Source organism: Oncorhynchus keta, chromosome 10, assembly GCF_023373465.1.
Source record: "Oncorhynchus keta strain PuntledgeMale-10-30-2019 chromosome 10, Oket_V2, whole genome shotgun sequence".
Taxonomy (NCBI): Eukaryota; Metazoa; Chordata; class Actinopteri; order Salmoniformes; family Salmonidae; genus Oncorhynchus; species Oncorhynchus keta.
This window is the reverse complement of record NC_068430.1, coordinates 793,920-821,914: the sequence shown is the minus strand read 5'-3', so window position 1 is coordinate 821,914 and position 27,995 is coordinate 793,920. Positions and strand designations below refer to the sequence as shown.

The following is a 27,995-nucleotide window of genomic DNA, read 5'->3' as shown; positions in this document are numbered from 1 at the left end:
ATCATACCTCTCTCTGGGGGACCTGTATCATACCTCTCTCTGGGGACCTGTATCATACCTCTCTCTGGGGACCTGTATCATACCTCTCTCGATTGGACCTGTATCATACCTCTCTCTATTGGACCTGTATCATACCTCTCTCTGGGGGACCTGTATCATACCTCTCTATTGGACCTGTATCATACCTCTCTCTGGGGGACCTGTATCATACCTCTCTCTATTGGACCTGTATCATACTCTCTCTGGGGGACCTGTATCATAGCTCTCTCTATTGGACCTGTATCATACCTCTCTCTGGGGACCTGTATCATACCTCTCTCTGGGGACCTGTATCATACCTCTCTCTAGGGGACCTGTATCACACCTCTCTCTGGGGACCTGTATCATACCTCTCTCTGGGGGACCTGTATCATACCTCTCTCTATTGGACCTGTATCATACCTCTCTCTGGGGGACCTGTATCATACCTCTCTCTATTGGACCTGTATCATACCTCTCTCTGGGGGACCTGTATCATACCTCTCTCTATTGACCTGTATCATACCTCTCTCTGGGGGACCTGTATCATACCTCTCTCTGGGGGACCTGTAGCATACCTCTCTGGGGGACCTGTAGCATACCTCTCTCTGGGGGACCTGTATCATACCTCTCTCTGGGGACCTGTATCATACCTCTCTCTGGGGGACCTGTATCATACCTCTCTCTGGGGGACCTGTATCATACCTCTCTCTGGGGGACCTGTATCATACCTCTCTCTGGGGGACCTGTATCATACCTCTCTCTGGGGGACCTGTATCATACCTCTCTCTGGGGGACCTGTATCATACCTCTCTCTGGGGGACCTGTATCATACCTCTCTCTATTGGACCTGTATCATACCTCTCTGGGGGACCTGTATCATACTCTCTCTGGGGGACCTGTATCATACTCTCTCTGGGGGACCTGTATCATACCTCTCTCTATTGGACCTGTACAATACCTCTCTGGGGTACCTGTATCATACTCTCTCTGGGGGACCTGTATCATACCTCTCTCTGGGGGACCTGTATCATACCTCTCTCTGGGGGACCTGTATCATACTCTCTCTATTGGACCTGTATCATACCTCTCTCTGGGGGACCTGTATCACACCTCTCTCTGGGGGACCTGTATCATACCTCTCTCTGGGGACCTGTATCATACCTCTCTCTAGGGGACCTGTATCATACCTCTCTCTGGGGGACCTGTATCATACCTCTCTAAGGGGACCTGTATCATACCTCTCTCTGGGGACCTGTATCATACCTCTCTCTAGGGACCTGTATCATACTCTCTCTATTGGACCTGTATCATACCTCTCTCTATTGGACCTGTATCATACCTCTCTCTGGGGGACCTGTATCATACCTCTCTCTATTGGACCTGTATCATACCTCTCTCTATTGGACCTGTATCATACCTCTCTCTAGGGGACCTGTATCATACCTCTCTCTGGGGACCTGTATCATACTCTCTCTAGGGGACCTGTATCATACCTCTCTGGGGACCTGTATCATACCTCTCTCTGGGGGACCTGTATCATACCTCTCTCTGGGGGACCTGTATCATACCTCTCTCTATTGGACCTGTATCATACCTCTCTCTATTGGACCTGTATCATACCTCTCTCTAGGGGACCTGTATCATACCTCTCTCTAGGGGACCTGTATCATACCTCTCTCTGGGGGACCTGTATCATACCTCTCTCTAGGGGACCTGTATCATACCTCTCTCTGGGGGACCTGTATCATACCTCTCTCTGGGGGACCTGTATCATACCTCTCTCTAGGGGACCTGTATCATACCTCTCTCTATTGGACCTGTATCATACCTCTCTCTGGGGGACCTGTATCATACCTCTCTCTGGGGGACCTGTATCATACCTCTCTCTATTGGACCTGTATAATACCTCTCTCTGGGGGACCTGTATCATACCTCTCTCTGGGGGACCTGTATCACACCTCTCTCTATTGGACCTGTATCATACCTCTCTCTAGGGGACCTGTATCATACCTCTCTCTAGGGGACCTGTATCATACCTCTCTCTAGGGGACCTGTATCATACCTCTCTCTGGGGGACCTGTATCATACCTCTCTCTAGGGGACCTGTATCATACCTCTCTCTGGGGGACCTGTATCATACCTCTCTCTATTGGACCTGTATCATACCTCTCTCTATTGGACCTGTATCATACCTCTCTCTAGGGGACCTGTATCATACCTCTCTCTGGGGACCTGTATCACACCTCTCTCTATTGGACCTGTATCATACCTCTCTCTGGGGACCTGTATCATACCTCTCTCTGGGGGACCTGTATCATACCTCTCTCTGGGGGACCTGTATCATACCTCTCTGGGGGACCTGTATCATACTCTCTCTGGGGGACCTGTATCATACCTCTCTCTAGGGGACCTGTATCATACCTCTCTCTGGGGGACCTGTATCATACCTCTCTCTGGGGGACCTGTATCATACCTCTCTCTGGGGGACCTGTATCATACCTCTCTCTGGGGGACCTGTATCATACCTCTCTCTAGGGGACCTGTATCATACCTCTCTCTGGGGACCTGTATCATACCTCTCTCTAGGGGACCTGTATCATACTCTCTATTGGACCTGTATCATACCTCTCTCTGGGGGACCTGTATCATACCTCTCTCTGGGGGACCTGTATCATACCTCTCTCTATTGGACCTGTATAATACTCTCTCTGGGGGACCTGTATCATACCTCTCTCTGGGGACCTGTATCATACCTCTCTCTGGGGACCTGTATCATACCTCTCTCTGGGGGACCTGTATCACACCTCTCTCTATTGGACCTGTATCATACCTCTCTCTGGGGGACCTGTATCATACTCTCTCTATTGGACCTGTATCATACCTCTCTATTGGACCTGTATCATACCTCTCTCTGGGGGACCTGTATCATACCTCTCTCTATTGGACCTGTATCATACTCTCTCTATTGGACCTGTATCATACCTCTCTCTAGGGGACCTGTATCATACCTCTCTCTGGGGACCTGTATCATACCTCTCTCTAGGGGACCTGTATCATACCTCTCTCTGGGGGACCTGTATCATACCTCTCTCTGGGGGACCTGTATCATACCTCTCTCTGGGGGACCTGTATCATACCTCTCTCTATTGGACCTGTATCATACCTCTCTCTATTGGACCTGTATCATACCTCTCTCTAGGGGACCTGTATCATACCTCTCTCTAGGGGACCTGTATCATACTCTCTCTGGGGGACCTGTATCATACCTCTCTCTAGGGACCTGTATCATACCTCTCTCTGGGGGACCTGTATCATACCTCTCTCTGGGGGACCTGTATCATACCTCTCTCTAGGGGACCTGTATCATACCTCTCTCTATTGGACCTGTATCATACCTCTCTCTGGGGGACCTGTATCATACCTCTCTCTGGGGGACCTGTATCATACCTCTCTCTATTGGACCTGTATAATACCTCTCTCTGGGGGACCTGTATCATACCTCTCTCTGGGGGACCTGTATCACACCTCTCTCTATTGGACCTGTATCATACCTCTCTCTAGGGGACCTGTATCATACCTCTCTCTAGGGGACCTGTATCATACCTCTCTCTAGGGGACCTGTATCATACCTCTCTGGGGGACCTGTATCATACCTCTCTCTAGGGGACCTGTATCATACCTCTCTCTGGGGGACCTGTATCATACCTCTCTCTATTGGACCTGTATCATACCTCTCTCTATTGGACCTGTATCATACCTCTCTCTGGGGGACCTGTATCATACCTCTCTCTGGGGGACCTGTATCACACCTCTCTCTATTGGACCTGTATCATACCTCTCTCTGGAGGACCTGTATCATACCTCTCTCTGGGGGACCTGTATCATACCTCTCTCTGGGGGACCTGTATCATACCTCTCTCTGGGGGACCTGTATCATACCTCTCTCTGGGGGACCTGTATCATACCTCTCTCTAGGGGACCTGTATCATACCTCTCTCTGGGGGACCTGTATCATACCTCTCTCTGGGGGACCTGTATCATACCTCTCTCTGGGGGACCTGTATCATACCTCTCTCTGGGGGACCTGTATCATACCTCTCTCTAGGGGACCTGTATCATACCTCTCTCTGGGGGACCTGTATCATACCTCTCTCTAGGGACCTGTATCATACCTCTCTCTATTGGACCTGTATCATACCTCTCTCTGGGGGACCTGTATCATACCTCTCTCTGGGGGACCTGTATCATACCTCTCTCTATTGGACCTGTATAATACCTCTCTCTGGGGGACCTGTATCATACCTCTCTGGGGGACCTGTATCATACCTCTCTCTGGGGGACCTGTATCATACCTCTCTCTGGGGGACCTGTATCATACCTCTCTCTGGGGGACCTGTATCATACCTCTCTCGAGGGGACCTGTATCATACCTCTCTCTGGGGACCTGTATCATACTCTCTCTGGGGGACCTGTATCATACCTCTCTCTAGGGGACCTGTATCATACCTCTCTCTGGGGGACCTGTATCATACCTCTCTCTGGGGGACCTGTATCATACCTCTCTCTAGGGGACCTGTATCATACCTCTCTCTATTGGACCTGTATCATACCTCTCTCTGGGGGACCTGTATCATACCTCTCTCTGGGGGACCTGTATCATACCTCTCTCTATTGGACCTGTATAATACTCTCTCTGGGGGACCTGTATCATACTCTCTCTGGGGGACCTGTATCATACCTCTCTCTGGGGACCTGTATCATACCTCTCTCTGGGGGACCTGTATCATACTCTCTCTGGGGGACCTGTATCATACCTCTCTCTAGGGGACCTGTATCATACCTCTCTCTGGGGGACCTGTATCATACTCTCTCTGGGGGACCTGTATCATACCTCTCTCTAGGGGACCTGTATCATACCTCTCTCTGGGGGACCTGTATCATACCTCTCTCTGGGGACCTGTATCATACCTCTCTCTGGGGGACCTGTATCATACCTCTCTCTGGGGGACCTGTATCATACCTCTCTCTGGGGACCTGTATCATACCTCTCTCTGGGGGACCTGTATCATACCTCTCTCTAGGGGACCTGTATCATACCTCTCTCTGGGGGACCTGTATCATACCTCTCTCTGGGGGACCTGTATCATACCTCTCTCTAGGGGACCTGTATCATACCTCTCTCTGGGGGACCTGTATCATACCTCTCTCTGGGGGACCTGTATCATACCTCTCTCTAGGGGACCTGTATCATACCTCTCTCTATTGGACCTGTATCATACCTCTCTCTGGGGGACCTGTATCATACCTCTCTGGGGGACCTGTATCATACCTCTCTATTGGACCTGTATAATACCTCTCTCTGGGGGACCTGTATCATACCTCTCTCTGGGGGACCTGTATCACACCTCTCTCTGGGGGACCTGTATCACACCTCTCTAGGGGACCTGTATCGTACCTCTCTCTAGGGGACCTGTATCATACCTCTCTCTGGGGGACCTGTATCATACCTCTCTAAGGGGGACCTGTATCATACTCTCTCTGGGGGACCTGTATCATACCTCTCTCTAGGGGACCTGTATCATACCTCTCTCTATTGGACCTGTATCATACCTCTCTCTATTGGACCTGTATCATACCTCTCTCTGGGGGACCTGTATCATACCTCTCTCTATTGGACCTGTATCATACCTCTCTCTATTGGACCTGTATCATACCTCTCTCTAGGGGACCTGTATCATACCTCTCTCTGGGGGACCTGTATCATACCTCTCTGGGGGACCTGTATCATACCTCTCTCTGGGGGACCTGTATCATACCTCTCTCTGGGGGACCTGTATCATACCTCTCTCTAGGGGACCTGTATCATACCTCTCTCTGGGGGACCTGTATCATACCTCTCTCTGGGGGACCTGTATCATACCTCTCTCTAGGGGACCTGTATCATACCTCTCTCTATTGGACCTGTATCATACCTCTCTCTGGGGGACCTGTATCATACTCTCTCTGGGGGACCTGTATCATACCTCTCTCTATTGGACCTGTATAATACCTCTCTCTGGGGACCTGTATCATACCTCTCTGGGGGACCTGTATCATACCTCTCTCTGGGGACCTGTATCATACCTCTCTCTGGGGGACCTGTATCATACCTCTCTCTGGGGGACCTGTATCATACTCTCTCTGGGGGACCTGTATCATACTCTCTCTAGGGGACCTGTATCATACCTCTCTCTGGGGGACCTGTATCATACTCTCTCTGGGGGACCTGTATCATACTCTCTCTAGGGGACCTGTATCATACCTCTCTCTGGGGGACCTGTATCATACCTCTCTCTGGGGGACCTGTATCATACCTCTCTCTGGGGGACCTGTATCATACCTCTCTCTATTGGACCTGTATCATACCTCTCTCTGGGGGACCTGTATCATACCTCTCTCTATTGGACCTGTATCATACCTCTCTATTGGACCTGTATCATACCTCTCTCAATTGGACCTGTATCATACCTCTCTCTGGGGGACCTGTATCATACTCTCTCTATTGGACCTGTATAATACCTCTCTCTGGGGACCTGTATCATACCTCTCTCTGGGGGACCTGTATCACACCTCTCTCTGGGGGACCTGTATCACACCTCTCTCTAGGGGACCTGTATCGTACCTCTCTCTAGGGGACCTGTATCATACCTCTCTCTGGGGGACCTGTATCATACCTCTCTAAGGGGGACCTGTATCATACCTCTCTCTGGGGACCTGTATCATACCTCTCTCTAGGGGACCTGTATCATACCTCTCTCTATTGGACCTGTATCATACCTCTCTCTATTGGACCTGTATCATACCTCTCTCTGGGGGACCTGTATCATACCTCTCTCTATTGGACCTGTATCATACCTCTCTCTATTGGACCTGTATCATACCTCTCTCTAGGGGACCTGTATCATACCTCTCTCTGGGGACCTGTATCATACCTCTCTCTGGGGGACCTGTATCATACCTCTCTCTGGGGACCTGTATCATACCTCTCTCTGGGGGACCTGTATCATACCTCTCTCTGGGGGACCTGTATCATACCTCTCTCTGGGGACCTGTATCATACCTCTCTCTGGGGGACCTGTATCATACCTCTCTCTAGGGGACCTGTATCATACCTCTCTCTATTGGACCTGTATCATACCTCTCTCTGGGGGACCTGTATCATACCTCTCTCTGGGGGACCTGTATCATACCTCTCTCTATTGGACCTGTATCATACCTCTCTCTGGGGGACCTGTATCATACCTCTCTCTGGGGGACCTGTATCATACCTCTCTCTGGGGGACCTGTATCATACCTCTCTCTGGGGGACCTGTATCATACCTCTCTCTGGGGGACCTGTATCATACCTCTCTCTGGGGGACCTGTATCATACCTCTCTCTAGGGGACCTGTATCATACCTCTCTCTGGGGGACCTGTATCATACCTCTCTCTGGGGGACCTGTATCATACCTCTCTCTAGGGGACCTGTATCATACCTCTCTCTGGGGGACCTGTATCATACCTCTCTCTGGGGGACCTGTATCATACCTCTCTCTGGGGGACCTGTATCATACCTCTCTCTATTGGACCTGTATCATACCTCTCTCTGGGGGACCTGTATCATACCTCTCTCTATTGGACCTGTATCATACCTCTCTCTATTGGACCTGTATCATACCTCTCTCTATTGGACCTGTATCATACCTCTCTCTGGGGGACCTGTATCATACCTCTCTCTGGGGGACCTGTATCATACCTCTCTCTATTGGACCTGTATCATACCTCTCTCTGGGGGACCTGTATCATACCTCTCTCTGGGGGACCTGTATCATACCTCTCTCTGGGGGACCTGTATCATACCTCTCTCTATTGGACCTGTATCATACCTCTCTCTGGGGGACCTGTATCACACCTCTCTCTGGGGGACCTGTATCATACCTCTCTCTGGGGGACCTGTATCATACCTCTCTCTGGGGGACCTGTATCATACCTCTCTCTGGGGGACCTGTATCATACCTCTCTCTGGGGGACCTGTATCATACTCTCTCTGGGGGACCTGTATCATACCTCTCTCTGGGGGACCTGTATCATACCTCTCTCTGGGGGACCTGTATCATACCTCTCTCTGGGGGACCTGTATCATACCTCTCTCTGGGGGACCTGTATCATACCTCTCTCTGGGGACCTGTATCATACCTCTCTCTGGGGACCTGTATCATACCTCTCTCTAGGGGACCTGTATCATACCTCTCTCTATTGGACCTGTATCATACCTCTCTCTGGGGACCTGTATCATACCTCTCTCTGGGGGACCTGTATCATACCTCTCTCTATTGGACCTGTATAATACCTCTCTCTGGGGGACCTGTATCATACCTCTCTCTGGGGGACCTGTATCACACCTCTCTCTGGGGGACCTGTATCACACCTCTCTCTAGGGGACCTGTATCGTACCTCTCTCTAGGGGACCTGTATCATACCTCTCTCTGGGGGACCTGTATCATACCTCTCTAAGGGGACCTGTATCATACCTCTCTCTGGGGGACCTGTATCATACCTCTCTCTAGGGGACCTGTATCATACCTCTCTCTATTGGACCTGTATCATACCTCTCTCTATTGGACCTGTATCATACCTCTCTCTGGGGGACCTGTATCATACCTCTCTCTATTGGACCTGTATCATACCTCTCTCTATTGGACCTGTATCATACCTCTCTCTAGGGGACCTGTATCATACCTCTCTCTGGGGGACCTGTATCATACCTCTCTCTGGGGGACCTGTATCATACCTCTCTCTGGGGGACCTGTATCATACCTCTCTCTGGGGGACCTGTATCATACCTCTCTCTAGGGGACCTGTATCATACCTCTCTCTGGGGGACCTGTATCATACCTCTCTCTGGGGGACCTGTATCATACCTCTCTCTAGGGGACCTGTATCATACCTCTCTCTATTGGACCTGTATCATACCTCTCTCTGGGGGACCTGTATCATACCTCTCTCTGGGGGACCTGTATCATACCTCTCTCTATTGGACCTGTATAATACCTCTCTCTGGGGGACCTGTATCATACCTCTCTCTGGGGGACCTGTATCATACCTCTCTCTGGGGGACCTGTATCATACCTCTCTCTGGGGGACCTGTATCATACCTCTCTCTGGGGGACCTGTATCATACCTCTCTCTGGGGGACCTGTATCATACCTCTCTAGGGGACCTGTATCATACCTCTCTCTGGGGGACCTGTATCATACCTCTCTCTGGGGGACCTGTATCATACCTCTCTCTAGGGGACCTGTATCATACCTCTCTCTGGGGACCTGTATCATACCTCTGGGGGACCTGTATCATACCTCTCTCTGGGGACCTGTATCATACCTCTCTATTGGACCTGTATCATACCTCTCTCTGGGGGACCTGTATCATACCTCTCTCTATTGGACCTGTATCATACCTCTCTCTATTGGACCTGTATCATACCTCTCTCTATTGGACCTGTATCATACCTCTCTCTGGGGGACCTGTATCATACCTCTCTCTGGGGACCTGTATCATACCTCTCTCTATTGGACCTGTATCATACCTCTCTCTGGGGGACCTGTATCATACCTCTCTCTGGGGGACCTGTATCATACCTCTCTCTGGGGGACCTGTATCATACCTCTCTCTATTGGACCTGTATCATACCTCTCTCTGGGGGACCTGTATCACACCTCTCTCTGGGGGACCTGTATCATACCTCTCTCTGGGGGACCTGTATCATACCTCTCTGGGGGACCTGTATCATACCTCTCTCTAGGGGACCTGTATCATACCTCTCTCTGGGGGACCTGTATCATACCTCTCTCTGGGGACCTGTATCATACCTCTCTCTGGGGACCTGTATCATACCTCTCTCTGGGGGACCTGTATCATACCTCTCTCTGGGGGACCTGTATCATACCTCTCTCTGGGGGACCTGTATCATACCTCTCTCTGGGGGACCTGTATCATACCTCTCTCTGGGGGACCTGTATCATACCTCTCTCGATTGGACCTGTATCATACTCTCTCTATTGGACCTGTATCATACCTCTCTCTGGGGACCTGTATCATACCTCTCTCTATTGGACCTGTATCATACCTCTCTCTGGGGGACCTGTATCATAGCTCTCTCTCTATTGGACCTGTATCATACCTCTCTCTGGGGGACCTGTATCATACCTCTCTCTGGGGGACCTGTATCATACCTCTCTCGATTGGACCTGTATCATACCTCTCTCTATTGAACCTGTATCATACCTCTCTCTGGGGGACCTGTATCATACCTCTCTCGATTGGACCTGTATCATACCTCTCTCTATTGGACCTGTATCATACCTCTCTCTGGGGGACCTGTATCATACCTCTCTATTGGACCTGTATCATACCTCTCTCTGGGGGACCTGTATCATAGCTCTCTCTATTGGACCTGTATCATACCTCTCTCTGGGGGACCTGTATCATACCTCTCTCTGGGGACCTGTATCATACCTCTCTCTAGGGGACCTGTATCACACTCTCTCTGGGGGACCCGTATCATACCTCTCTCTGGGGACCTGTATCATACCTCTCTCTATTGGACCTGTATCATACCTCTCTCTGGGGGACCTGTATCATACCTCTCTCTATTGGACCTGTATCATACCTCTCTCTGGGGGACCTGTATCATACCTCTCTCTATTGGACCTGTATCATACCTCTCTCTGGGGGACCTGTATCATACCTCTCTCTGGGGGACCTGTAGCATACCTCTCTCTGGGGGACCTGTAGCATACCTCTCTCTGGGGACCTGTATCATACCTCTCTCTAGGGGACCTGTATCATACCTCTCTCTGGGGGACCTGTATCATACCTCTCTCTGGGGGACCTGTATCATACCTCTCTCTGGGGGACCTGTATCATACCTCTCTCTGGGGGACCTGTATCATACCCTCTCTGGGGGACCTGTATCATACCTCTCTCTGGGGGACCTGTATCATACCTCTCTCTGGGGGACCTGTATCATACCTCTCTCTATTGGACCTGTATCATACTCTCTCTGGGGACCTGTATCATACCTCTCTCTGGGGGACCTGTATCATACCTCTCTCTGGGGGACCTGTATCATACCTCTCTCTATTGGACCTGTACAATACCTCTCTCTGGGGTACCTGTATCATACCTCTCTCTGGGGGACCTGTATCATACCTCTCTCTGGGGGACCTGTATCATACCTCTCTCTGGGGGACCTGTATCATACCTCTCTCTATTGGACCTGTATCATACCTCTCTCTGGGGGACCTGTATCACACCTCTCTCTGGGGGACCTGTATCATACCTCTCTCTAGGGGACCTGTATCATACCTCTCTCTAGGGGACCTGTATCATACCTCTCTCTGGGGGACCTGTATCATACCTCTCTAAGGGGGACCTGTATCATACCTCTCTCTAGGGGACCTGTATCATACCTCTCTCTAGGGGACCTGTATCATACCTCTCTCTATTGGACCTGTATCATACCTCTCTCTATTGGACCTGTATCATACCTCTCTCTGGGGGACCTGTATCATACCTCTCTCTATTGGACCTGTATCATACCTCTCTCTATTGGACCTGTATCATACCTCTCTCTAGGGGACCTGTATCATACCTCTCTCTGGGGGACCTGTATCATACCTCTCTCTAGGGGACCTGTATCATACCTCTCTCTGGGGGACCTGTATCATACCTCTCTCTGGGGGACCTGTATCATACCTCTCTCTGGGGGACCTGTATCATACCTCTCTCTATTGGACCTGTATCATACCTCTCTCTATTGGACCTGTATCATACCTCTCTCTAGGGGACCTGTATCATACTCTCTCTAGGGGACCTGTATCATACCTCTCTCTGGGGACCTGTATCATACCTCTCTCTAGGGAACTGTATCATACCTCTCTCTGGGGGACCTGTATCATACCTCTCTCTGGGGGACCTGTATCATACCTCTCTCTAGGGGACCTGTATCATACCTCTCTCTATTGGACCTGTATCATACCTCTCTCTGGGGACCTGTATCATACCTCTCTCTGGGGGACCTGTATCATACCTCTCTCTATTGGACCTGTATAATACCTCTCTCTGGGGACCTGTATCATACCTCTCTCTGGGGGACCTGTATCACACTCTCTCTATTGGACCTGTATCATACCTCTCTCTAGGGGACCTGTATCATACTCTCTCTAGGGGACCTGTATCATACCTCTCTCTAGGGGACCTGTATCATACCTCTCTCTGGGGGACCTGTATCATACCTCTCTCTAGGGGACCTGTATCATACCTCTCTCTGGGGACCTGTATCATACCTCTCTGGGGGACCTGTATCACACCTCTCTCTATTGGACCTGTATCATACTCTCTCTGGGGGACCTGTATCATACCTCTCTCTGGGGACCTGTATCATACCTCTCTCTGGGGGACCTGTATCATACTCTCTCTGGGGGACCTGTATCATACCTCTCTCTAGGGACCTGTATCATACCTCTCTCTGGGGACCTGTATCATACCTCTCTCTGGGGACCTGTATCATACCTCTCTCTGGGGACCTGTATCATACTCTCTCTGGGGGACCTGTATCATACCTCTCTCTGGGGACCTGTATCATACCTCTCTCTGGGGGACCTGTATCATACCTCTCTCTGGGGGACCTGTGTCATACCTCTCTCTAGGGGACCTGTATCATACCTCTCTCTATTGGACCTGTATCATACCTCTCTCTGGGGGACCTGTATCATACTCTCTCTGGGGGACCTGTATCATACCTCTCTATTGGACCTGTATAATACCTCTCTCTGGGGGACCTGTATCATACCTCTCTGGGGGACCTGTATCATATCTCTCTCTGGGGACCTGTATCATACCTCTCTGGGGACCTGTATCATACCTCTCTCTGGGGGACCTGTATCATACCTCTCTCTGGGGGACCTGTATCATACCTCTCTCTAGGGGACCTGTATCATACCTCTCTCTGGGGGACCTGTATCATACTCTCTCTGGGGGACCTGTATCATACCTCTCTCTAGGGGACCTGTATCATACCTCTCTCTGGGGGACCTGTATCATACCTCTCTGGGGGACCTGTATCATACTCTCTCTGGGGGACCTGTATCATACCTCTCTCTGGGGACCTGTATCATACCTCTCTCTGGGGACCTGTATCATACCTCTCTGGGGGACCTGTATCATACCTCTCTCTAGGGGACCTGTATCATACCTCTCTCTGGGGGACCTGTATCATACCTCTCTGGGGGACCTGTATCATACCTCTCTCTAGGGGACCTGTATCATACCTCTCTCTGGGGACCTGTATCATACCTCTCTCTGGGGGACCTGTATCATACTCTCTCTAGGGACCTGTATCATACCTCTCTCTATTGGACCTGTATCATACCTCTCTGGGGGACCTGTATCATACCTCTCTCTGGGGGACCTGTATCATACCTCTCTCTATTGGACCTGTATAATACCTCTCTCTGGGGACCTGTATCATACCTCTCTCTGGGGATCTGTATCACACCTCTCTCTGGGGGACCTGTATCACACCTCTCTCTAGGGGACCTGTATCGTACCTCTCTCTAGGGGACCTGTATCATACCTCTCTCTGGGGGACCTGTATCATACCTCTCTAAGGGGGACCTGTATCATACCTCTCTCTGGGGGACCTGTATCATACCTCTCTCTAGGGGACCTGTATCATACCTCTCTCTATTGGACCTGTATCATACCTCTCTCTATTGGACCTGTATCATACCTCTCTCTGGGGGACCTGTATCATACCTCTCTCTATTGGACCTGTATCATACCTCTCTCTATTGGACCTGTATCATACCTCTCTCTAGGGGACCTGTATCATACCTCTCTCTGGGGGACCTGTATCATACCTCTCTCTAGGGGACCTGTATCATACCTCTCTCTGGGGGACCTGTATCATACCTCTCTCTGGGGACCTGTATCATACCTCTCTCTGGGGGACCTGTATCATACCTCTCTCTATTGGACCTGTATCATACCTCTCTCTATTGGACCTGTATCATACCTCTCTCTAGGGGACCTGTATCATACCTCTCTCTAGGGGACCTGTATCATACCTCTCTCTGGGGACCTGTATCATACCTCTCTCTAGGGGACCTGTATCATACCTCTCTCTATTGGACCTGTATCATACCTCTCTCTGGGGGACCTGTATCATACTCTCTCTGGGGGACCTGTATCATACCTCTCTCTGGGGGACCTGTATCATACCTCTCTCTGGGGGACCTGTATCATACTTCTCTCTGGGGACCTGTATCATACCTCTCTCTGGGGACCTGTATCATACTCTCTCTGGGGGACCTGTATCATACCTCTCTCTAGGGGACCTGTATCATACCTCTCTCTGGGGGACCTGTATCATACCTCTCTCTGGGGGACCTGTATCATACCTCTCTCTGGGGGACCTGTATCATACCTCTCTCTGGGGACCTGTATCATACTCTCTCTGGGGGACCTGTATCATACCTCTCTCTATTGGACCTGTATCATACCTCTCTCTGGGGGACCTGTATCATACCTCTCTCTGGGGACCTGTATCATACCTCTCTCTATTGGACCTGTATAATACCTCTCTCTGGGGTACCTGTATCATACCTCTCTGGGGACCTGTATCATACCTCTCTCTGGGGGACCTGTATCATACCTCTCTCTGGGGACCTGTATCATACCTCTCTCTATTGGACCTGTATCATACCTCTCTCTGGGGGACCTGTATCACACCTCTCTCTGGGGGACCTGTATCATACCTCTCTCTAGGGGACCTGTATCATACCTCTCTCTAGGGACCTGTATCATACCTCTCTCTGGGGGACCTGTATCATACCTCTCTCTGGGGACCTGTATCATACTTCTCTCTGGGGACCTGTATCATACCTCTCTCTGGGGGACCTGTATCATACCTCTCTCTAGGGGACCTGTATCATACCTCTCTCTAGGGGACCTGTATCATACCTCTCTCTGGGGGACCTGTATCATACCTCTCTCTATTGGACCTGTATCATACCTCTCTCTGGGGGACCTGTATCATACCTCTCTCTAGGGGACCTGTATCATACCTCTCTCTATTGGACCTGTATCATACCTCTCTCTATTGGACCTGTATCATACCTCTCTCTGGGGGACCTGTATCATACCTCTCTCTATTGGACCTGTATCATACCTCTCTCTATTGGACCTGTATCATACCTCTCTCTAGGGGACCTGTATCATACCTCTCTCTGGGGGACCTGTATCATACCTCTCTCTAGGGGACCTGTATCATACCTCTCTCTGGGGGACCTGTATCATACCTCTCTCTGGGGGACCTGTATCATACCTCTCTCTGGGGGACCTGTATCATACCTCTCTCTATTGGACCTGTATCATACCTCTCTCTATTGGACCTGTATCATACCTCTCTCTAGGGGACCTGTATCATACCTCTCTCTAGGGGACCTGTATCATACCTCTCTCTGGGGACCTGTATCATACCTCTCTCTAGGGGACCTGTATCATACCTCTCTCTGGGGGACCTGTATCATACCTCTCTCTGGGGGACCTGTATCATACCTCTCTCTAGGGGACCTGTATCATACCTCTCTCTATTGGACCTGTATCATACCTCTCTCTGGGGGACCTGTATCATACCTCTCTCTGGGGGACCTGTATCATACCTCTCTCTATTGGACCTGTATAATACCTCTCTCTGGGGGACCTGTATCATACCTCTCTCTGGGGACCTGTATCACACCTCTCTCTGGGGGACCTGTATCACACTCTCTCTGGGGACCTGTATCATACCTCTCTCTAGGGGACCTGTATCATACCTCTCTCTATTGGACCTGTATCATACCTCTCTCTGGGGACCTGTATCATACCTCTCTCTATTGGACCTGTATCATACCTCTCTCTGGGGATCTGTATCACACCTCTCTCTGGGGGACCTGTATCACACCTCTCTCTAGGGGACCTGTATCGTACCTCTCTCTAGGGGACCTGTATCATACCTCTCTCTGGGGGACCTGTATCATACCTCTCTAAGGGGGACCTGTATCATACCTCTCTCTGGGGGACCTGTATCATACCTCTCTCTAGGGGACCTGTATCATACCTCTCTCTATTGGACCTGTATCATACCTCTCTCTATTGGACCTGTATCATACTCTCTCTGGGGGACCTGTATCATACCTCTCTCTATTGGACCTGTATCATACCTCTCTCTATTGGACCTGTATCATACCTCTCTCTAGGGACCTGTATCATACCTCTCTCTGGGGACCTGTATCATACCTCTCTCTGGGGACCTGTATCATACCTCTCTCTGGGGACCTGTATCATACCTCTCTCTGGGGGACCTGTATCATACCTCTCTCTGGGGGACCTGTATCATACCTCTCTCTATTGGACCTGTATCATACCTCTCTCTATTGGACCTGTATCATACTCTCTCTAGGGGACCTGTATCATACCTCTCTCTAGGGGACCTGTATCATACCTCTCCTGGGGGACCTGTATCATACCTCTCTCTAGGGGACCTGTATCATACCTCTCTCTATTGGACCTGTATCATACCTCTCTCTGGGGACCTGTATCATACCTCTCTCTGGGGGACCTGTATCATACCTCTCTCTGGGGGACCTGTATCATACCTCTCTCTGGGGGACCTGTATCATACTTCTCTCTGGGGACCTGTATCATACCTCTCTCTGGGGGACCTGTATCATACCTCTCTCTGGGGGACCTGTATCATACCTCTCTCTAGGGGACCTGTATCATACCTCTCTCTTGGGGACCTGTATCATACCTCTCTCTGGGGACCTGTATCATACCTCTCTCTGGGGGACCTGTATCATACCTCTCTCTGGGGGACCTGTATCATACCTCTCTCTGTGGGACCTGTATCATACCTCTCTATTGGACCTGTATCATACCTCTCTCTGGGGGACCTGTATCATACCTCTCTCTGGGGGACCTGTATCATACCTCTCTCTATTGGACCTGTATAATACCTCTCTCTGGGGTACCTGTATCATACCTCTCTCTGGGGACCTGTATCATACCTCTCTCTGGGGGACCTGTATCATACCTCTCTCTGGGGGACCTGTATCATACCTCTCTCTATTGGACCTGTATCATACCTCTCTCTGGGGGACCTGTATCACACCTCTCTCTGGGGACCTGTATCATACCTCTCTCTAGGGGACCTGTATCATACCTCTCTCTAGGGGACCTGTATCATACCTCTCTCTGGGGGACCTGTATCATACCTCTCTGGGGGACCTGTATCATACTTCTCTCTGGGGACCTGTATCATACCTCTCTCTGGGGGACCTGTATCATACCTCTCTGGGGGACCTGTATCATACCTCTCTCTAGGGGACCTGTATCATACCTCTCTCTGGGGACCTGTATCATACCTCTCTCTATTGGACCTGTATCATACCTCTCTCTGGGGGACCTGTATCATACCTCTCTCTGGGGGACCTGTATCACACCTCTCTCTGGGGGACCTGTATCACACCTCTCTGGGGGACCTGTATCATACCTCTCTCTAGGGGACCTGTATCATACCTCTCTCTATTGGACCTGTATCATACCTCTCTCTAGGGGACCTGTATCATACCTCTCTCTATTGGACCTGTATCATACCTCTCTCTGGGGGATCTGTATCACACTCTCTCTGGGGGACCTGTATCACACCTCTCTCTAGGGGACCTGTATCGTACCTCTCTCTAGGGGACCTGTATCATACCTCTCTCTGGGGGACCTGTATCATACCTCTCTAAGGGGGACCTGTATCATACCTCTCTCTGGGGGACCTGTATCATACCTCTCTCTAGGGGACCTGTATCATACCTCTCTCTATTGGACCTGTATCATACCTCTCTATTGGACCTGTATCATACCTCTCTGGGGGACCTGTATCATACCTCTCTCTATTGGACCTGTATCATACCTCTCTCTATTGGACCTGTATCATACCTCTCTCTAGGGGACCTGTATCATACCTCTCTCTAGGGGACCTGTATCATACCTCTCTCTGGGGGACCTGTATCATACCTCTCTCTGGGGGACCTGTATCATACCTCTCTCTGGGGGACCTGTATCATACCTCTCTGGGGGACCTGTATCATACCTCTCTCTATGGGACCTGTATCATACCTCTCTCTATTGGACCTGTATCATACCTCTCTCTAGGGGACCTGTATCATACCTCTCTCTAGGGGACCTGTATCATACCTCTCTCTGGGGGACCTGTATCATACCTCTCTCTAGGGGACCTGTATCATACCTCTCTCTATTGGACCTGTATCATACCTCTCTCTGGGGGACCTGTATCATACCTCTCTCTGGGGGACCTGTATCATACCTCTCTCTGGGGGACCTGTATCATACTCTCTCTGGGGGACCTGTATCATACTTCTCTCTGGGGACCTGTATCATACCTCTCTCTGGGGGACCTGTATCATACCTCTCTCTGGGGGACCTGTATCATACCTCTCTCTAGGGGACCTGTATCATACCTCTCTCTGGGGGACCTGTATCATACCTCTCTCTGGGGACCTGTATCATACCTCTCTCTGGGGGACCTGTATCATACCTCTCTCTGGGGGACCTGTATCATACCTCTCTCTGGGGGACCTGTATCATACCTCTCTCTATTGGACCTGTATCATACCTCTCTCTGGGGGACCTGTATCATACCTCTCTCTGGGGGACCTGTATCATACCTCTCTCTATTGGACCTGTATCATACCTCTCTCTGGGGGACCTGTATCATACCTCTCTCTGGGGGACCTGTATCATACCTCTCTGGGGACCTGTATCATACCTCTCTCTGGGGGACCTGTATCATACCTCTCTCTATTGGACCTGTATCATACCTCTCTCTGGGGGACCTGTATCACACCTCTCTCTGGGGGACCTGTATCATACCTCTCTCTAGGGGACCTGTATCATACCTCTCTCTAGGGGACCTGTATCATACCTCTCTCTGGGGGACCTGTATCATACCTCTCTCTGGGGACCTGTATCATACTCTCTCTGGGGACCTGTATCATACCTCTCTCTGGGGACCTGTATCATACCTCTCTCTGGGGACCTGTATCATACCTCTCTCTGGGGACCTGTATCATACCTCTCTCTGGGGGACCTGTATCATACCTCTCTATTGGACCTGTATCATACCTCTCTCTGGGGGACCTGTATCATACTCTCTCTAGGGGACCTGTATCATACCTCTCTCTATTGGACCTGTATCATACCTCTCTCTATTGGACCTGTATCATACCTCTCTCTGGGGGACCTGTATCATACCTTTCTCTATTGGACCTGTATCATACTCTCTCTATTGGACCTGTATCATACCTCTCTCTAGGGGACCTGTATCATACCTCTCTCTGGGGGACCTGTATCATACCTCTCTAGGGGACCTGTATCATACCTCTCTCTGGGGGACCTGTATCATACCTCTCTCTGGGGGACCTGTATCATACCTCTCTCTGGGGGACCTGTATCATACCTCTCTCTATTGGACCTGTATCATACCTCTCTCTATTGGACCTGTATCATACCTCTCTCTAGGGGACCTGTATCATACCTCTCTCTAGGGGACCTGTATCATACCTCTCTCTGGGGGACCTGTATCATACCTCTCTCTAGGGGACCTGTATCATACCTCTCTCTGGGGGACCTGTATCATACCTCTCTCTGGGGGACCTGTATCATACCTCTCTCTAGGGGACCTGTATCATACCTCTCTCTATTGGACCTGTATCATACCTCTCTCTGGGGACCTGTATCATACCTCTCTCTGGGGGACCTGTATCATACCTCTCTATTGGACCTGTATAATACCTCTCTCTGGGGACCTGTATCATACCTCTCTCTGGGGGACCTGTATCACACCTCTCTCTGGGGGACCTGTATCACACCTCTCTCTGGGGGACCTGTATCATACCTCTCTAGGGGACCTGTATCATACCTCTCTCTATTGGACCTGTATCATACCTCTAGGGGACCTGTATCATACCTCTCTCTATTGGACCTGTATCATACTCTCTCTATTGGACCTGTATCATACCTCTCTCTGGGGGACCTGTATCATACCTCTCTCTATTGGACCTGTATCATACCTCTCTCTATTGGACCTGTATCATACCTCTCTCGAGGGGACCTGTATCATACCTCTCTTTGGGGGACCTGTATCATACCTCTCTCTAGGGACCTGTATCATACCTCTCTCTGGGGGACCTGCATCATACCTCTCTCTGGGGGACCTGTATCATACCTCTCTCTGGGGGACCTGTATCATACCTCTCTCTATTGGACCTGTATCATACCTCTCTCTAGGGACCTGTATCATACCTCTCTCTAGGGGACCTGTATCATACCTCTCTCTGGAGGACCTGTATCATACCTCTCTCTAGGGGACCTGTATCATACCTCTCTCTATTGGACCTGTATCATACCTCTCTCTGGGGGACCTGTATCATACCTCTCTCTGGGGACCTGTATCATACCTCTCTCTGGGGGACCTGTATCATACCTCTCTCTGGGGGACCTGTATCATACTTCTCTCTGGGGACCTGTATCATACCTCTCTCTGGGGACCTGTATCATACCTCTCTCTGGGGGACCTGTATCATACCTCTCTCTGGGGGACCTGTATCATACCTCTCTAGGGGACCTGTATCATACCTCTCTCTGGGGGACCTGTATCATACCTCTCTCTGGGGGACCTGTATCATACCTCTCTCTGGGGGACCTGTATCATACCTCTCTCTATTGGACCTGTATAATACCTCTCTCTGGGGTACCTGTATCATACCTCTCTCTGGGGGACCTGTATCATACCTCTCTCTGGGGGACCTGTATCATACCTCTCTCTGGGGGACCTGTATCATACCTCTCTCTATTGGACCTGTATCATACCTCTCTCTGGGGGACCTGTATCACACCTCTCTCTGGGGGACCTGTATCATACCTCTCTCTAGGGGACCTGTATCATACCTTTCTCTAGGGGACCTGTATCATACCTCTCTCTGGGGGACCTGTATCATACCTCTCTAAGGGGGACCTGTATCATACCTCTCTCTGGGGGACCTGTATCATACCTCTCTCTAGGGGACCTGTATCATACCTCTCTATTGGACCTGTATCATACCTCTCTCTGGGGACCTGTATCATACCTCTCTCTATTGGACCTGTATCATACCTCTCTCTATTGGACCTGTATCATACTTCTCTCTAGGGGACCTGTATCATACCTCTCTCTGGGGGACCTGTATCATACCTCTCTCTAGGGGACCTGTATCATACCTCTCTGGGGGACCTGTATCATACCTCTCTCTGGGGACCTGTATCATACTCTCTCTGGGGACCTGTATCATACCTCTCTCTGGGGGACCTGTATCATACCTCTCTCTGGGGGACCTGTATCATACCTCTCTCTATTGGACCTGTATCATACCTCTCTCTATTGGACCTGTATCATACCTCTCTAGGGGACCTGTATCATACCTCTCTCTAGGGGACCTGTATCATACCTCTCCCTGGGGGACCTGTATCATACCTCTCTAGGGGACCTGTATCATACCTCTCTATTGGACCTGTATCATACCTCTCTGGGGGACCTGTATCATACCTCTCTCTGGGGGACCTGTATCATACTCTCTCTGGGGGACCTGTATCATACCTCTCTCTGGGGGACCTGTATCATACTTCTCTCTGGGGACCTGTATCATACCTCTCTGGGGGACCTGTATCATACCTCTCTCTGGGGGACCTGTATCATACCTCTCTCTAGGGGACCTGTATCATACCTCTCTCTGGGGGACCTGTATCACACCTCTCTCTGGGGGACCTGTATCATACCTCTCTCTGGGGGACCTGTATCATACCTCTCTGGGGGACCTGTATCATACCTCTCTCTGGGGGACCTGTATCATACCTCTCTCTATTGGACCTGTATCATACCTCTCTCTGGGGGACCTGTATCATACCTCTCTCTGGGGGACCTGTATCATACCTCTCTCTGGGGGACCTGTATCATACCTCTCTCTATTGGACCTGTATAATACCTCTCTCTGGGGTACCTGTATCATACCTCTCTCTGGGGGACCTGTATCATACCTCTCTCTGGGGGACCTGTATCATACCTCTCTCTGGGGGACCTGTATCATACCTCTCTCTATTGGACCTGTATCATACCTCTCTCTGGGGGACCTGTATCACACCCTCTCTGGGGGACCTGTATCATACCTCTCTAGGGACCTGTATCATACCTCTCTCTAGGGGACCTGTATCATACTTCTCTCTGGGGACCTGTATCATACCTCTCTCTGGGGGACCTGTATCATACTCTCTCTGGGGGACCTGTATCATACCTCTCTCTAGGGGACCTGTATCATACCTCTCTCTGGGGGACCTGTATCATACCTCTCTCTAGGGGACCTGTATCATACCTCTCTCTGAGGGACCTGTATCATACCTCTCTCTGGGGGACCTGTATCATACCTCTCTCTGGGGGACCTGTATCATACCTCTCTCTGGGGACCTGTATCATACCTCTCTCTGGGGGACCTGTATCATACCTCTCTCTATTGGACCTGTATCATACCTCTCTCTATTGGACCTGTATCATACCTCTCTCTAGGGGACCTGTATCATACCTCTCTCTAGGGGACCTGTATCATACCTCTCCCTGGGGGACCTGTATCATACCTCTCTCTAGGGGACCTGTATCATACCTCTCTCTATTGGACCTGTATCATACCTCTCTCTGGGGGACCTGTATCATACCTCTCTCTGGGGGACCTGTATCATACCTCTCTCTAGGGGACCTGTATCATACCTCTCTCTATTGGACCTGTATCATACCTCTCTCTGGGGGACCTGTATCATACCTCTCTCTGGGGGACCTGTATCATACCTCTCTCTGGGGGACCTGTATCATACCTCTCTCTGGGGGACCTGTATCATACTTCTCTCTGGGGACCTGTATCATACTCTCTCTGGGGGACCTGTATCATACTCTCTCTGGGGGACCTGTATCATACTCTCTCTAGGGGACCTGTATCATACCTCTCTCTGGGGGACCTGTATCATACCTCTCTCTGGGGGACCTGTATCATACCTCTCTCTGGGGGACCTGTATCATACCTCTCTCTGGGGGACCTGTATCATACCTCTCTCTGGGGGACCTGTATCATACCTCTCTCTATTGGACCTGTATCATACCTCTCTCTGGGGGACCTGTATCATACCTCTCTCTGGGGGACCTGTATCATACCTCTCTCTGGGGGACCTGTATCATACCTCTCTCTATTGGACCTGTATCATACCTCTCTCTGGGGGACCTGTATCATACCTCTCTCTGGGGGACCTGTATCATACCTCTCTCTCAAGGGGACCTGTATCATACCTCTCTCTGGGGGACCTGTGTCATACCTCTCTCTATTGGACCTGTATCATACCTCTCTCTGGGGGACCTGTATCACACCTCTCTCTTGGGGACCTGTATCATACCTCTCTCTGGGGGACCTGTATCATACCTCTCTCTAGGGGACCTGTATCATACCTCTCTCTGGGGACCTGTATCATACCTCTCTCAGGGGGACCTGTATCATACCTCTCTCTGGGGGACCTGTATCATACCTCTCTCTAGGGGACCTGTATCATACCTCTCTCTATTGGACCTGTATCATACCTCTCTCTATTGGACCTGTATCATACCTCTCTCTGGGGGACCTGTATCATACCTCTCTCTATTGGACCTGTATCATACCTCTCTCTATTGGACCTGTATCATACCTCTCTCTAGGGGACCTGTATCATACCTCTCTCTGGGGGACCTGTATCATACCTCTCTCTAGGGGACCTGTATCATACCTCTCTCTGGGGGACCTGTATCATACCTCTCTCTGGGGGACCTGTATCATACCTCTCTCTGGGGGACCTGTATCATACCTCTCTCTGGGGGACCTGTATCATACCTCTCTCTGGGGGACCTGTATCATACCTCTCTCTATTGGACCTGTATCATACCTCTCTCTATTGGACCTGTATCATACCTCTCTCTGGGGGACCTGTATCATACCTCTCTCTAGGGGACCTGTATCATACCTCTCCCTGGGGACCTGTATCATACTCTCTCTAGGGGACCTGTATCATACCTCTCTCTATTGGACCTGTATCATACCTCTCTCTGGGGGACCTGTATCATACCTCTCTCTGGGGGACCTGTATCATACCTCTCTCTGGGGACCTGTATCATACCTCTCTCTGGGGGACCTGTATCATACCTCTCTCTGGGGGACCTGTATCATACCTCTCTCTATTGGACCTGTATCATACCTCTCTCTGGGGGACCTGTATCATACCTCTCTCTGGGGGACCTGTATCATACCTCTCTCTGGGGGACCTGTATCATACCTCTCTCTGGGGGACCTGTATCATACCTCTCTCTGGGGGACCTGTATCATACCTCTCTATTGGACCTGTATAATACCTCTCTCTGGGGACCTGTATCATACCTCTCTCTGGGGGACCTGTATCACACCCTCTCTGGGGGACCATCACACCTCTCTCTGGGGGACCTGTATCATACCTCTCTCTAGGGGACCTGTATCATACCTCTCTCTATTGGACCTGTATCATACCTCTCTCTATTGGACCTGTATCATACTCTCTCTGGGGGACCTGTATCATACCTCTCTCTATTGGACCTGTATCATACCTCTCTCTATTGGACCTGTATCATACCTCTCTCTAGGGGACCTGTATCATACCTCTCTTTGGGGGACCTGTATCATACCTCTCTCTAGGGACCTGTATCATACCTCTCTGGGGGACCTGTATCATACCTCTCTCTGGGGGACCTGTATCATACCTCTCTCTGGGGGACCTGTATCATACCTCTCTCTATTGGACCTGTATCATACCTCTCTCTAGGGGACCTGTATCATACCTCTCTCTAGGGGACCTGTATCATACCTCTCTCTGGGGGACCTGTATCATACCTCTCTCTAGGGGACCTGTATCATACCTCTCTCTATTGGACCTGTATCATACCTCTCTCTGGGGACCTGTATCATACCTCTCTCTGGGGGACCTGTATCATACCTCTCTCTGGGGACCTGTATCATACCTCTCTCTGGGGGACCTGTATCATACTTCTCTCTGGGGACCTGTATCATACCTCTCTCTGGGGGACCTGTATCATACTCTCTCTGGGGGACCTGTATCATACCTCTCTCTAGGGGACCTGTATCATACCTCTCTCTGGGGGACCTGTATCATACTCTCTCTGGGGACCTGTATCATACCTCTCTCTGGGGGACCTGTATCATACCTCTCTCTATTGGACCTGTATAATACCTCTCTCTGGGGTACCTGTATCATACCTCTCTCTGGGGGACCTGTATCATACCTCTCTCTGGGGGACCTGTATCATACCTCTCTCTGGGGGACCTGTATCATACCTCTCTCTATTGGACCTGTATCATACCTCTCTCTGGGGGACCTGTATCACACCTCTCTCTGGGGGACCTGTATCATACCTCTCTCTAGGGGACCTGTATCATACCTCTCTCTAGGGGACCTGTATCATACCTCTCTCTGGGGGACCTGTATCATACCTCTCTAAGGGGGACCTGTATCATACCTCTCTCTGGGGGACCTGTATCATACCTCTCTCTAGGGGACCTGTATCATACTCTCTCTATTGGACCTGTATCATACCTCTCTATTGGACCTGTATCATACCTCTCTCTGGGGGACCTGTATCATACCTCTCTCTATTGGACCTGTATCATACCTCTCTCTATTGGACCTGTATCATACTTCTCTCTGGGGACCTGTATCATACCTCTCTCTGGGGGACCTGTATCATACCTCTCTCTAGGGGACCTGTATCATACCTCTCTCTGGGGGACCTGTATCATACCTCTCTCTGGGGGACCTGTATCATACCTCTCTCTGGTGGACCTGTATCATACCTCTCTCTGGGGGACCTGTATCATACCTCTCTCTGGGGGACCTGTATCATACTCTCTCTATTGGACCTGTATCATACTCTCTCTATTGGACCTGTATCATACCTCTCTCTAGGGGACCTGTATCATACCTCTCTCTATTGGACCTGTATCATACCTCTCTCTGGGGACCTGTATCATACCTCTCTCTGGGGACCTGTATCATACCTCTCTCTGGGGGACCTGTATCATACCTCTCTCTGGGGGACCTGTATCATACTTCTCTCTGGGGACCTGTATCATACCTCTCTCTGGGGGACCTGTATCATACCTCTCTCTGGGGACCTGTATCATACCTCTAGGGGACCTGTATCATACCTCTCTCTGGGGGACCTGTATCATACCTCTCTCTGGGGGACCTGTATCATACCTCTCTCTGGGGGACCTGTATCATACCTCTCTCTGGGGGACCTGTATCATACCTCTCTCTGGGGGACCTGTATCATACCTCTCTCTATTGGACCTGTATCATACCTCTCTCTGGGGACCTGTATCATACCTCTCTCTGGGGACCTGTATCATACTCTCTCTGGGGGACCTGTATCATACCTCTCTCTATTGGACCTGTATAATACCTCTCTCTGGGGTACCTGTATCATACCTCTCTCTGGGGGACCTGTATCATACCTCTCTCTGGGGGACCTGTATCATACCTCTCTCTGGGGGACCTGTATCATACCTCTCTCTATTGGACCTGTATCATACCTCTCTCTGGGGGACCTGTATCACACCTCTCTCTGGGGGACCTGTATCATACCTCTCTCTAGGGGACCTGTATCATACCTCTCTCTGGGGGACCTGTATCATACTTCTCTCTGGGGACCTGTATCATACCTCTCTCTGGGGGACCTGTATCATACCTCTCTCTGGGGACCTGTATCATACCTCTCTCTAGGGACCTGTATCATACCTCTCTCTGGGGGACCTGTATCATACCTCTCTCTAGGGGACCTGTATCATACCTCTCTCTGGGGGACCTGTATCATACCTCTCTCTGGGGGACCTGTATCATACCTCTCTGGGGGACCTGTATCATACTCTCTCTATTGGACCTGTATCATACCTCTCTATTGGACCTGTATCATACCTCTCTAGGGGACCTGTATCATACCTCTCTCTAGGGGACCTGTATCATACCTCTCCCTGGGGGACCTGTATCATACCTCTCTCTGGGGGACCTGTATCATACCTCTCTCTGGGGGACCTGTATCATACCTCTCTCTGGGGGACCTGTATCATACCTCTCTCTATTGGACCTGTATCATACCTCTCTGGGGGACCTGTATCATACCTCTCTCTGGGGGACCTGTATCATACCTCTCTCTGGGGGACCTGTATCATACCTCTCTCTATTGGACCTGTATAATACCTCTCTCTGGGGTACCTGTATCATACCTCTCTCTGGGGGACCTGTATCATACCTCTCTCTGGGGGACCTGTATCATACCTCTCTCTGGGGGACCTGTATCATACCTCTCTCTATTGGACCTGTATCATACCTCTCTGGGGGACCTGTATCACACCTCTCTCTGGGGGACCTGTATCATACCTCTCTCTAGGGGACCTGTATCATACCTCTCTCTAGGGGACCTGTATCATACCTCTCTCTGGGGGACCTGTATCATACCTCTCTAAGGGGGACCTGTATCATACCTCTCTCTGGGGGACCTGTATCATACCTCTCTCTAGGGGACCTGTATCATACCTCTCTCTATTGGACCTGTATCATACCTCTCTATTGGACCTGTATCATACCTCTCTCTGGGGGACCTGTATCATACCTCTCTCTATTGGACCTGTATCATACCTCTCTCTATTGGACCTGTATCATACCTCTCTCTAGGGGACCTGTATCATACCTCTCTCTG

The 27,995-nt window shown here is 50.4% G+C and overlaps 1 long non-coding RNA gene across 2 annotated transcripts in view; it reads right to left on the bottom strand.

Annotated features, from left to right (window-relative positions):
* LOC127932672 (uncharacterized) overlaps positions 1 to 23,677 on the bottom strand; it is an 86,705-nt gene extending 63,028 nt beyond the window's left edge. For both annotated transcript variants that reach the window (XR_008146330.1, XR_008146329.1), the window contains exon 1: positions 23,478 to 23,677. This is a non-coding gene — a long non-coding RNA (uncharacterized LOC127932672). The remainder of the gene's footprint in view (positions 1 to 23,477) is intronic.
* Between the last annotated feature and the right edge of the window lie 4,318 nt (positions 23,678 to 27,995).